Consider the following 13,755-nt stretch of genomic DNA (forward strand, 5'->3'; position numbering starts at 1 on the left):
TTGTTATCCATGTGTGTATATGTGTGTATATGTGTGTGTATATATGTACTGTGTGTATATGTGTGTATGTCTTTGGGGGCATGTATGTATACACATCTTTTGGGTCTCTGTTTGGGAATGGAATTGCTGGATCATAGAGCACGCAGATACTCAGCTTTGCAGCTACGAAAGAGCACTGAAAAGTGAGTCTGCAAGTATTCCTTTGGTTCCACATCTTTATCAACTGCTAGTATTATTGTGCTTTTACATTTCAACCCTTCTAGTGGGTATGCCGTTTTCATTTACATTTCCCTGATCAGTAAAGTCTATTGGCCATTTGTATATCATCTTGAAGTGCCTGTTTAAGATTTCTGCCTATTCTTCTATTCAATTGTGTCTTTTCTCATTTAGGAAAAGTAGAGGCTCTTTATACATTTTGAATAAAGTCCTTTGTTAAATACATACCTATACACAAAGAGTGGGCTCCCCTGGTGGCTCACCTCGTAAAGAATCCACCTGGAATATGGGAGACCTGGGTTCAATCCCAGGGTTGAGAAGATCCCTTGGAGAAGGGAAGGGCTACCCACTCCAGTATTCTGGCCTGGAGAATTCCATGGACTTTATAGTCCATGGGGTCACAAAGAGTCGAACACTAACTTTCACTTCAGTTCACACAGAGAGTGCATAGTTATCTTCTCCCACTTTGTGACTTGCCCTTTCTTTTGATGAACAAGGTCTTAACCTTAATGTACTCCATTAACTGATCCCTTTAAGGCTAGTGCTTTTTATACCTTGTCTAAAATCTTTGCCCACCCAAAGCTGTGACTGTATTTTTCTGTTATCGTCTAAGGCTGTATTGTTTTACCCTTCACCGTTAGATCTGTGATCCACCTGGAATTGAATTTTGAATGCAGCGCAAGATAAGGGTTGAGACTCACTTGTTTCCATGTGAGTATCTAACTGACCTAGCGCTGTTCAGGCTTCCTTGGTGGCCCAGCGGTAAAGAATCCACCTACAATACAGGCGACTCAGTCCCTGGGCCGGGAAGAGCCCCCGGAGGAGGAAACGGCGACCCACTCCAGCTTTCCTACCTGGAGAATCCCATGGACAGAGGAGCCTGGCGGGCTACAGTTCACAGGGTCGCAAAAGAGTCGGACACGACCGAGCACGCAGACCAGCACTGCTTGCTCGGAGAACAAACTCTCCCCACTACCCTGCGTCACAACCGCTGTCATCACCATGCGTGTGGCTGCGCTTCTGGGCTCTAACTGTCTCAATGGTCTGACTATCAAATCTTGCACCAATACCATGATATTCTGCTTACTATAACTTTAGAAGAGTTCTTGATTTCTGGTAGTGTAAGTGCTTCAACTTTGCTCTCTTCATGACTATCCTGAACATTTTTGGCCTTTCGCATTTCCACACAAATTTTAGAATCCATTTGGCAATTCTACCAGAAACTCTCCTGGGATTTTAACTGGAATTACATTTTTATAATACTGAAGGTTCCAACTTATGAACATTTTATATCTATTTAATTTAGTGTTTTTAAATATCTCCCATATCTAAGTAGAGGTCTTAAATATCTTTGGTCAAATGTATCCCTAGATATGTGATGATTTGACTCCTGTCATTTTTATTTTCTAATTTTTGTTGAAAAGAAGTGATTACAGCTAACTTCCCTATCTCAGTCTCAATGTCAGGGCTTTCAAAATTTTACCATTAAATATAATGTTTGCTCTATTTCTTAGAAGATATCATTTATCAATATTGGCAGTTCACTGAGATCCAAGTTTCCTAAGGTTGTTTTTTATCATAAATGGGTACAAACCTTATCAAATGCTTGTTCTGTATTGTGAGCAAATTATTTTTATCTTTCAGCCTGTTAGCATATTTAATAACAATACACTTTAATATTAAACCAAATATTTCATTTCTAGACTGAATTTTGGTGCCCTGTCCCATCATTTGAATATGTGTGTTTAGTCGATTAGTTGTGTCCAACTCTGCGACTGCATGGATTGTAACCCACCAGGCTCCTCTGTCCTTGGGGATTCTCCAGGAAAGAATACTGGAGTGGGTTGCCATGCCATCCTCCAGGGGATCTTCTCAACCCAGGGATTGAACCCAGGTGTGCCGCACTGCAGATGGATTCTTTACCAACCAAGCCACCAGGGAAGCCCGTCGTTTGAATATACTGTTGAACTTTTTTTGCCAATATTTTGTTTAGCTTTATATCCTCACTTATGAAAGAGATTGACCTAGGCAGTTTTCCTTTCTTGTAATGTCCTTGTCAAGTCTGGGGTTCAGGGTTATGCTGGTCTCATAAAATGAACAGGAAAATCTTCAACTCTTTTTCCATTCTCCAGAGGACTCAGTATAAGATTGGTCCTACTTCTTCTCTAAATATTTGGCAAATTAACTATCAAAGGCATGTGAGACTGAGATTTCTTTATAGGAAGGGTTTTATTTATGGAATAAGTTTCTTTAAGACCCAAATATGCTAAAGTATGTGCCATGTGCACGTGTAAACAATGTGTATTCCACAATCCTTGGGTGTAGTGGTCTATATAATCAGTTAGGATATTTTGGTTATTAGTATTCCAATTTTGGAAAATTCAGCAGTGGCCGCAGGACTAGAAAAGGTCAGTTTTCATTCCAATCCCAAAGAAAGGTAATGCTGAAGAATGTTCAAACTGCCACACAATTGCACTCATCTCACATGCTAGCAAAGTAATGCTCAAAATTCTCCAAGCCAGGCTTCAACAGTACGTGAACCATGAATTCCCAGATGTTCAAGTTGCATTTAGAAAAGGCAGAGGAACCAGAGATCAAACTGCCAACATCCGTTGGATTATCAAAAAAGCAAGAGAGTTCCAGAAAAAACAGCTACTTCTGCTTTACTGACTATGCCAAAGCCTTTGACTGTGTGGATCACAACAAACCATGGAAAATTTTTCAAGAGATGGGAATACCAGACCACCTGACCTGCCTCCTGAGAAATCTGTATGCAGATCAAGAAGCAACAGTTAGAACTGGACATGGAACAACAGACTGGTTCCAAATCAGGAAAGGAGTACGTCAGGGCTGTATATTGTCACCCTGCTTATTTAACTTCTATGCAGAGTACATCATGAAAAATGCCAGGCTGGATGAAGCCCAAGCTGGAATCAAGGTTGCCGGGAGAAATATCAATAACCTCAGATATGCAGATGACACCATACTTAAGGCAGAAAGCAAAGAATAACTAAAAAACCTCTTGATGAAAGTGGAAGACGAGAGTGAAAAAGCTGGCTTAAAACTCAACATTCAGAAAACTAAGATCATGACATCCAACCCCATCACTTCATGGCAAATAGATGGGGAAACAATGGAAACAGTGAGAGACTTTATTTTGGGGGGCTCCAAAAATCATTGCAGAGGGTGACTGCAGCCATGAAATTAAAAGATGCTTGCTCCTTGGAAGAAAAGCTATGACCAACCTAGACAGCATACTGAAAAGCAGAGACATTACTTTGCCAACAAAGGTCTATCTAGTCAAAGCTATGGTTTTTCCGGTAGTCATGTATGGATGTGAGAGTTGGACTATAAAGAAAGCTGAGCGTGAAAGAATTGATGCTTTTGAATTGCAGAGTTGGTGAAGACTCTTGAGAGTCCCTTGGACTGCAAGGAGATCCAACCAGTCAATCCTAAAGGAAATCAGTCCTGAATATTCGTTAGAAGGACTGATGCTGAAGCTGAAACTCCAATACTTTGGGCACCTGATGTGAAGAACTGACTCATTGGAAAAGACCCTGATGCTGGGAAAGATTGCAGGCAGGCAGGAGAAGGGGATGACAGTGGGTGAGATGGTTGGATGGCATCACTGACTCGATGGACATGAGTCTGAGTAAGCTCCGGGAGTTGGTGATGTACAGGGAAGCCTGGCTTGCTGCAGTCTATCGGGTCACAAAGAGTCAGACATGACTGAGCGGCTGAACTGATTCCAATCTTCTATAGCTTTACAAATTTTTTGTCAGCTTCTTCAATCAGTTACTAACAGTATGCTAAAACCCACTCTAATTATAAATTTGTCTATTTTTTCTTGCAATTTTATACTTTCTATAACTAGATGCAAACAAATAGGATTTCTGGTATCTCCCTGATGAACTGCCCCTCTTTTTAACTAGAAGTGTTTTCTGACTTAAAGTCTCATACTCACTAAAGTGAAGTCACTCAGTCGTGTCTGACTCGTTATGACCCCATGCACTGTAGCCTACCAGGTTCCTCTGTCCATGGGATTTTCCAGGCAATAGTCCTGGAGTGGATTGCCATTTCCTTCTCCAGGGGAATCCCAACCCAGGGAGTGAACCCAGGTCTCCCGCATTGTAGACAGATGCTTTACCGTCTGAGCCACCAGGGAAGTCCAAGAATACTGGAGTGGGTTGCCATTCGCTTCTCTAGGAGATCTTCCCGACCCAGGGACTGAACCCAGGTCTCCCGCATTGTAGACAGACGCTTTACCGTCTGAGCCACCAGGGAAGTCCAAGAATGCCGAAATGGGTTGCCATTCGCTTCTCCAGGAGGTCTTCCCAACCCAGGGACTGAACCCAGGTCTCCCGCATTGTAGGCAGAACGCTTTACCGTCTGAGCCACCAGGGAAGTCCAAGAATACTGGAGTGGGTTGCCACTTCCTCCTCCGGGGATTTTCCTGAGCCAGGGATCAAGCTTGCATCTCCTGCACCGGCAGGTGGATTCCTTACCACTGAACCGCCTGGGAAGTCTATCTTAGGGCATATGTTGTATCATTTCCAATATCACCTTTTTTCTTGATATGTCTTTCTTACATTCATTTACTATCAGTTTTCCTGTATTTCTATATTTAACATCTTTTTGCAAGTAGCATCTAATTGGATTTTGCTCCACTTTTTTTTAAATAAGTTTCACAACTAGAGAGTTTTAATTGGAATATTTAGTCCATTTTCATTTACTATAATTACTGATAGATCTGGATTTAAATCTATGTTCTGTTTGCTTTCTATTTGTCCTTTATGTTTAATGTCCCTTCTTCTCTCAATTATTTCCATTTTTAACTTCCTCTAGGTTAATCTTGTATTTTTAAATATCTCCTTCTCTACTAGGTTAACTTTATATTCCTTTTTACTGTTATTTTAAGGGTATCATGTAAACAACATCCTTGACTTATAATTGACTAACACCTTCCCATTCTCCAGAAAATAAGAGTTTTAAAACACTTTAATTCGATTTATCCCCCTCATTCTTTTGTGCTGTTCCTTGTTGTATATTTTGTTTTTACCTGTACTTTAATCCCATGAGACATCTGCACAGTCAGGAGTTCATTTAGACTCACTCATGTATTTACGTTATCCACTGATTTTCATTCCCTTCTACATATCCACGCCTCTATCTGGGGTCAGGCTTCTTTCTGAAGAACTCCTTTTACTATTTTTAGAGTGTGTCTGCTGACAATAAATTCAGTCTCTACTTGTCTAGAAATGATTTTTTTTCACCTTTGTGAAATCTAGAGGGAAATCTTTGTGAAATCTGGGAGGGAAATCTACATAGAAACATTTCAACAGTTTCAGGACAGATTTGTTTTCTGGAGTCCATCATTACAGTTAAGGACTCAGTTGCCAGTCTTCCTGTTCTTTCTTTGAAAGTAATTATGTCTTTTTTCTTGGACTGCTTTCAGATTTCATTTCTGTCTTTGGTTTTCAGAAATATTACTGACAAATTTCTTTTTTCTTTATATTCTCTTGCTTGGGGTTTACAGTACTACTCTAGTTTGTGTCTTGGTATATTTCATTGTTTTCAGAAAATTTTATTAGTATCTCCTGGAATTTTACTTCTTCCCTTCTTTTTCCTGAAGTTCAATCACATGTGTGTTAGGACTTTTCATTATGTATCATTTAGCTTTGGTGGATATTTCCTTTGTTTTTCATCTTTTTTTCTCTCCCTGTTTTAGGCAGGATATTTCTACTCACTTATCTGCTCTTATAGATCACTAATTCTCCCTACAGCTGCGTCTATGCCACTGTTTAAATCCACCAGTGGAGAGCCCCATGGACAGTAGAGCCTGGGGGGCTACAGTCCACAGGGTCAGAGAGTCAGGCATGACTGAAGCAGCCTGGCACACAGGCATGCGTAATATCACTGCCTATTTCAGTTCTCAGATTTCTGATCTTTTATGTGTAAGTAGATTCCAGTTCTCTGATGAAACTCTCCATCTTGTCATTTTATTTCTTGAATCTGTTAATCACTGACATTAATGTCTATCAGATAATTACAGCATATGTATCACCTGTGGGTCTGTTTTGAGTGTCTTTTCCTTCTCTTGATCCTGCCTGTTTATATGCCTGGTACTTCTTTAGCTAAATGATGAATCTTTTATATAAATATTTTTAAAACTGCAAAGGAGCTAGATGTTGTTTCATGATTTTCTTCAGTCTGTGGCAGGCAACTAGATCAGGAACAGATTATCTTAATCCAATCAGCGGTTGAGCTGATTCAAGGCTTGGTTTCAATCTTTGTAAACTTGGTCTATTCTGGTCAGCTAATTTGAGGTTGGGTTTCAGTCTTTATAACTGTTGGCCTATTTTTAGGAAGCCATTTCTCCTAGGATACAGTCCTTCAGGGTTCCTGAGTGAAGCAACAGGGTATTTATAACCATGAGGTATTTCCAGGATCTCTCCACCTTTGTAATAAGCCCTTAACTTGTCATTTTTATCTCCTCAGCATCATGAGACTATCTGTTGTTCTACTCAGCCTTTCAGCTTCTCAGCCGGTGCTGGTTAAGAATTGTTTTTATTTGTTTGTTTGGCTAGGGGACCTCAGAGACTGGACAGTAACATGAGGAATTAAACTTGAAATGCAAATGATCTTTACAGATTTCATCTTCAGTCACTTCCTAAAATACATTCCAGAAACCTAGAACCAGGACAGAAAACTCATTTAAAAAAAATTAATTCTATAAATTTGAAGAAAAGAAAAGTAAAAAGGAAATAAATGACTGAAAAAGAGTTAGAGGAAGCAGTGGCAATCACTTCAGGGGATACGAAGATCCATGAGAGCAGGATCCTAGCCAGTGAGTATCCCTCCTCTCCCAAGGGAAAAGGAATTCAAAATTTTTGAGACAGGAGGAGAAGGGGGTGCCAGAGGATGAGATGGTTGGATGGCATCACCAACTCAACGAACATGAGTTTGAGCAAACTCTGGGAGATGGTGAAGGACAGGAAAGCTGCAATTGTGCTGCTTTCCACGGGGTCGCAAAGAGCTGGACATGACTCAGTAACTGAACAACAACAAATCATAATCTAAAGAGAAAGGAAGTTGGGGAAAGGTAGAGACCCATCACTGGGAGGGCGAGCAGCAGGATGATTACTTCTGGCCAGGCTCAGCAGAGCAGGCTTCATGGAGGCCGCAGCAACGGTCAGGGCAGCCCCTGCCATCTAGGAAGGTGTGGAGGAAAGGGAGTAGCTAGTCACTGGTACAGAGTGTGGCTCACTCAGAGAATAGCTTAGGAGGCAGGTACAGCTGCCTAAAGGCAAGTTTTCCTGCCTCCCCAAACCTACCTTCACAAATGTATACAGTCTGAAAAACACACTAGGACACAAAGGCCCAGAATCAACTTCTCTATTTACTGCCAGGGACCTCCCCTTACGGATATTCAAAGCGTGAGTGAGTGAGTGACAGTCACTCAGCTGTATCTGACTCTGCGACCCCATGGACTGTAGCCTGCCAGGCTCCTTTGTCCACAGAATTCTCCAGGCGAGAATACTGGAGTGGGTTGACATTTCCTTCTCTGGATATTTAAAGAGGGAGCCTGAAAAGGCAAGAAACAGCTGGTAGATCAATGTGTCAAGGAACAGCAGAGCAGGACAAAGACGGGCTGAATTCAGGTTGTGGACAGCCAGGAATATCAAATTAAGCACGTCAAATTACTTTGGCCGTTGGCCACAGGATCCAAAATAAGACTCTTCTAACCAAACCAGCTTTCTTCTCTCAACTCAGCTCAACACACGCTTCTCTGGGCACCAGTCACCCAGGCCACAAAAGACGGGGAGTTGGCAGCAGCAAGCGAAGCAGACGGCAAGGAAAATTTAGAACAGAGTCCTGCAGTGGGGCGCACCAGCAAATTCTTCCACTTAACATGAGCAAAGACGACACTTTAAAAGACTGCAGTGGATGGGATCTTCTGCGAGGAAAGATTGCAGATAACGGGAGACTTCAGCTAGCATGTGTTATTACTCATAGAATGCAGCCCTTGCTGGCTTGGGGAGAGGTCACAGCCCAGGCATATCAGAATGCCTCTACCCACCCATTCTAGCACCCCCAGTGCCTGCATTCTAAGTTGCTTCAGTCGTGGCCAACTCTTTACGACCCCGTGGACCGTAGCCCATCAGGCTCCTCTGTCCATGGGATTCTTCAGGCAAGAATACTGAAGTAGGTTGCCATGCCCTCCTCCAGGGGATCTTCCCGACTCAGGGATCAAACCCACGTCTCTTATGTCTCCTACGTTGGCAGGGGGGTTCTTTATGGTGCCACCTGGGAAGCCCTAGGAAGTACTCCCAGAGTTTCAGGCAAAGTGAAGCTCTTGATCCCACCAACAGTGGACCTGCCTCCTGGTTCCACCACTTAAGCAGCTCCAATCCCTCCTGCCCAGCCCCAGCCCCGGGTCCTCTTGGCAGAGTATTCTGGAAGTGCTGAAACTACTACTCCCCAAATGCTTTCACCCCTCAGTGATCACATATGTCACACAAGATCCTAAATGCTTTTCTAGACACTCAAATACATTGGTTGCCTTTCTCAGTTTGCCTGAAGGCCTTGGATCTTGAGCCCAAATCGGCTGATCATGAGGACACATTGTGGATGGACCAAATCCTGGTTACCAAGGCCAGAACTGGGGCCTGGCACCCCAGACCTTTCATCGGCTGGCTTCTACTCATCTCATACTCCTCACTCTCCATCCCTCTAACCTACTCTCCCCTTTCCCATGCACCTAACACCACCTCTGTGCCCCAGACTTGGCTAAATCCTATTTCCTTCTTGAAGCCAGCCCCTGGGTCCCATAGGAAAGGGACCCAGTCAGGGAATCCCAAACCCGTGATGCTACAAGACAGATAAGCATCCTCAGGACACCTCCCTGTCTCTGAGTGGGCCAAGCCCTGTGCTAAATGCCTTCCAGGGGCAATTTCATTTTCGGCTTGAAGCCCACTCCCCCAAGGAAGGTGCTATATATTCCCATTTCGTAGATATACAAACTGAAGCGCAGATATACAAATTGTATATCTGTGGGATACAAGGCCTGTGCTTTAAATCATTGTGCTGGACTGAACAGAAATCCAAAGGTGTGCTCAGAAGGGGTACCTATGTGGCCTGGGGGGTGGGGGCAGGTGGCAGCACCCAGCAGTCACATCTGACACTTTACAGGCAGTGATCAGTGTCCGTGGAAGGAATGAATGAGTTTATACCAGAGCCATCGGTGTAAAGAGAAGGGGATGACCTTACCAGGAGGAGCGGGCTAGGACAGGGCAGGGTGAAGGCAAAGCAAGGGCAGGCCAGCATGAAACAGCGAGGAATGTGAGGGACTAAGGCAGCTGGTCTGCTAAAGCATAAAACATGAGACGGAAAATGCAAAGGGACGAGACTGGACAGAGGACGGGGCCCTGCAGGCCACTGGAGATGGAGACAGCCTCCTGAAGGTGCCCTGGCCTCCAGGAGACGGGTTGGTGATGAGCAGAAGGGGCTGGCCGGCTGGACCCTGCAGTCTCAACTTGACGTGCCCGACACCACACCTTCCAGCTCCCCTGTGAAGCTGCCCGTCCTTTCATCTCTGTAGGCTCCAGGGCCACCCCGCTCCTCCGCTGTCTCTGCTGCAGTCTCGCTCCCCATATCCATCCCCCACCTCGCTGCAAAGAGGGCCAACCTGGGATTCAGCAGTGAAGAAAACAGACACGATACACCGCCCTCCTGGAGATTCCCTAAGGATGTCCCTCTCCCTGTCATCCTCCCAAGAGGAAGCAGGGGGTCCCTTTGACCATTTTCCTGGCAGGACTGGAAGGTGGGCAGTTTCAGGCCACCCACTGCTCTTCCATTTTCACTGTCCATCCCTCCTCTTACCTGACCTTGGGCCCTGACACCTGCTGTCTGCCTTCTACCCCAATTGCTGCCACCCTCTTGGAAGGCTCTGCCCCTCCCCCCCACCTCAGTGATCCAGCCTCACAGCAAGAAAGAGGAGGAGGAGTCACGTGCACACTGGCTGTGTTACCAACCACACACACTCACTCAGTTCCTGGGCACTGGGCAGTCCCCCAAAGGGGTGCTGGCTCCTCCTCACCTTCTCATGAACCCCTGCGCCTGACCCAGGGACTGACCATAGCTCTCTGATTTAAAGTGTGTGTGTGTGTGTGCACATAACTAGTCGTGTCCAATTCTTTGCAACCTCATGGACTGTGTGCAGCCCGCTAGGCTCTTCTGTCCATGGAATTTCCCAGGCAAAAATACTGCAGCAGGTTGTCATTTCCTTCTCCAGCGTGATTTAAAAGTGAGGGGAAGGCAATAATTTTATACATTCTGGAAATACACACATAGCAATGAGGATCAGCAATATTTAAAATTAATAACCATTGAGGACCTACTGTGCAGCACAGGGAACTCTGCTCAGTATTACGAAACACAGTAAAGGAGGAAAGAATCTGAAAAAGAATAGATACTTGTATATGCTTATATACTTGTATACAAGATGCTTGTACACTTGTAACTGAACCATGTTGTAGTACACCTGAAACGAACACGATATTTTTTTTTGTTTTCTCACTAAGCTTTTTAAAATGGATCTCAAATTCTGTGACAGATCTTCGGTCAAGTTGTTTCCATTTAAAAGTACTGATTTTAAAAACAAATAACTTAAAACTGCTACACACAAAACAAGTGTTCCACAAAATATACTCCTTTCCTTCTGAAGGTTTTACGATGCACTGTTATCATTAACCAGGCTTTTACTATTAAACTTAAATGGCCAATTGAGTCAAACAGTTCTGAGACTATTCTGCCACCACCAACTAAGACTGGAGTGGCAGGTATTGGGGATAATATTAAAAATATGGAACGCTTTCCGAATTCGTGAGTTATCCTTGCACAGAGGCCAGGCTGATCTTCTCTGTATCATTCCAATTTTAGTATATGTGCTAGCGAAATCAGCATCACAACACCGTTAATCAACTATGTGCTGTGCTTCATTGCTGAGTCGTGTCCAACTCATTGCGACCAAGGGACTGTAGCCCAACAGGCTCCCCTGTCCATGGGATTCTCCAGGCAAGAATGCTGGAGTGGGTTGCCATTTCCTTCTCCAGGGGATCTTCCCAACCCAGAGAATGAACCTGGGTCTCTTATGTCTCCTGCATTGGCAGGTATGTTCTTTCTCACCAGCGCCACCTCGGAAGTGGAAACTGATCAGAAACTATTAAGATGCTAATGACATCTAAGGTCCTTTGACAATGATGGATCATTATGACCAAAATACTCTGTGGAGTGTGCACAGACAGCTCCGCAAGGCCTCAGAGCAGAGCCTCTCCCCATCAGGTGGATCTTTAGCCCCCATGACCCAGGCAGTAGAATGAGAGCAATCCCATTGCTGCCTGGAACTTCATTGCTACCCACAACTTCAACGTGGTGGCGCCCAGTCCCCTCCACCCACTCAAGAAGGCAGAAGAGAGCAGGGTCCTGGGAGTGAAGAGGGGCAAAACCTCTCCTCGCCCCGCACCGATCCCCCTGCTTTGGCAAACTCTAATCATCAAACACTGCCCAGAATGATGAATTTAAACTATTTAGACTTTGCAGAATGACATGCATTGATTTGATGGCCTGTTCTGCTTCAAGAACTGGTCAAGAACTCTGGTGAAATGAAAGCAATGGCTATCCAAGGAAGGGTAGGGGGAGAAGAGAGGCTCACAGACCCCAGAGCCCCAGACACAAAGAACCTCCCTCCCTTTCCACTCCTCAGCCTGGGATTAGCTCTTATCCTAGTCTCATCAGCTGCCGTTGGCCGGCCTGGCAAGTCACAGCCTTAGAGGCGGCTCACCAGGGAGGGGGCCAGGACACATACCCAACCAGGACACCAAGATCCTGCTTCCCAAAGTCAGGCTGATGACAGATGAGATGGAGGCTTTGCCTGGCTGAACACCAATCCAGTTCCCTGGGACAGTACAGGGGGGTGGGAGGGGTGTCTCTCTGCAGGTAGGCGTGAGGCAAGAACTCATGGGGTGCACATGTGAGCACCCACAAAGCACTGGGGCCCAAAAAGCACTGGGCTTTTATCTCTGGGCCCCCCAACCCAAAGACTTGCATGAATTCTAATGCTACAAGCAAAGTTCAGAATCTCGGGACGTGCCCAAGGCCCCCAGATCCACCTTAACTCCCACATCCCCTCTGCAGAAGCCCCCCACTTTCATCTGTAAGGGAACCTGGTGAAAGTTTCTATACACAGTATGAACAAGGGAACCACGAGACTCGGAATTAGGAAAATGCATTAGAGCAGAAAACTTGGATCACCAGAGGCCGAATCTGGAATACAGAGCTCTTGAGTGGCCAAGGAAATGGACAGAGACCAGGAAAAGTCCCAAGGCTGGAGAAGAAAGAGGGGAGCTGATTTCTCAGGGGGGCAGCTATGATGCTGATGATGTCCTCAACGTCTCGGCACAACCAAAAGGATCTAATGAAACTCTCCTGAATCAAAGCCAAATCACAACTTCTTGCATAAGCAAAGTCCCCAGATTATACCCAGGAGGCGATGGGTATAAGTTCACCATGACTTGGCTATCTGGAGCTCTGAATGCACTTTTCATAGCAGCCAAGTGGTACCTACAGTTAGGACACGCAGCCAGCCTGTTGCCATCATGGCCTTTGCGTTCTTGACAGCATGGCCCATGCTTTATTCTTCTTTGACTTCCAAACACACTGCAGAGGACCTGACAAAGAGCAAGAACTCACATCTGTGCGAGCTGAGTAAAACACTGCTGCACAGATCAGGCACGAATTTCACACTGAACTTCCTTTTCCTAAAGGATGCACACGGCGACGTCTTCGGTTCCTAAAGGCACCTGAAGAGCCACATAGAACTCCTCCCTTTAGGTCCTTGACCTAATTTACGCACTCTAGTGCCCTCAGGAAGATAGGTATTCCCAGGTAACACCACAGAATGGAAAGGGAGCTGAAAGAGGGGCTCTGTGTATTTCAGGCAGGCTCCCAGGCTGGGAGTTTCATCCAGCCAAGCACAAATGGGGTGAGCAGAAAGCTCAGATGAAGGACATCTTGAGGTCTTAGTGACCTTCTGGACATGGAGCCTTCCCTTGGTAAAGAGGTCAAAGCCGTTCAAAAACTGGATCTTTCATATTATCGCCTCTGGACTTAAATATGCCACCCCTCCCATGGTTCCCGGCCACCTCCCTCACTTCAGGCCTGGTCTCTGACTTTCAGGGGAAGAGAAGCACACCCTCAGTTTCCTACCCTGCCCCCACTTCTGCTTACTTCATCTCTACACTCCGTGATCAAAGTGCAGTTTTCATAAGCTAGCATTCTCCAAGGCTGCTCTTCATTTATTTATGGTATTTTGCCAAGTGCGGAATTTCGGGTGATTTGTGCTCCATGGGGTCATCGCCCCTTTGTAGAGTTGCAGGATGAGAGTGTGGCGTGAGTGCAAGGTGACGTCAGCCCTCAGGGGGACCAGGCTGGGGAGGGGGGGACACCCCGATCCAGCCACGGTAGGGCCTTGAAGCCTTA

The 13,755-nt window shown here is 45.2% G+C and overlaps 1 protein-coding gene and 1 non-coding gene across 5 annotated transcripts in view; both read right to left on the minus strand.

Moving 5' to 3' along the window:
- Positions 1-13,755, minus strand: part of FHOD3 (formin homology 2 domain containing 3) — a 530,296-nt gene that overhangs the window by 501,810 nt on the left and 14,731 nt on the right. The window lies entirely within an intron of this gene.
- Positions 11,075-11,181, minus strand: LOC128067592 (U6 spliceosomal RNA). The gene has a single exon (XR_008201405.1). It is a non-coding gene; the product is annotated as a U6 spliceosomal RNA (small nuclear RNA).

The sequence above is a fragment of the Budorcas taxicolor genome, chromosome 22, assembly GCF_023091745.1.
Source record: "Budorcas taxicolor isolate Tak-1 chromosome 22, Takin1.1, whole genome shotgun sequence".
Classification (NCBI taxonomy): Eukaryota; Metazoa; Chordata; class Mammalia; order Artiodactyla; family Bovidae; genus Budorcas; species Budorcas taxicolor.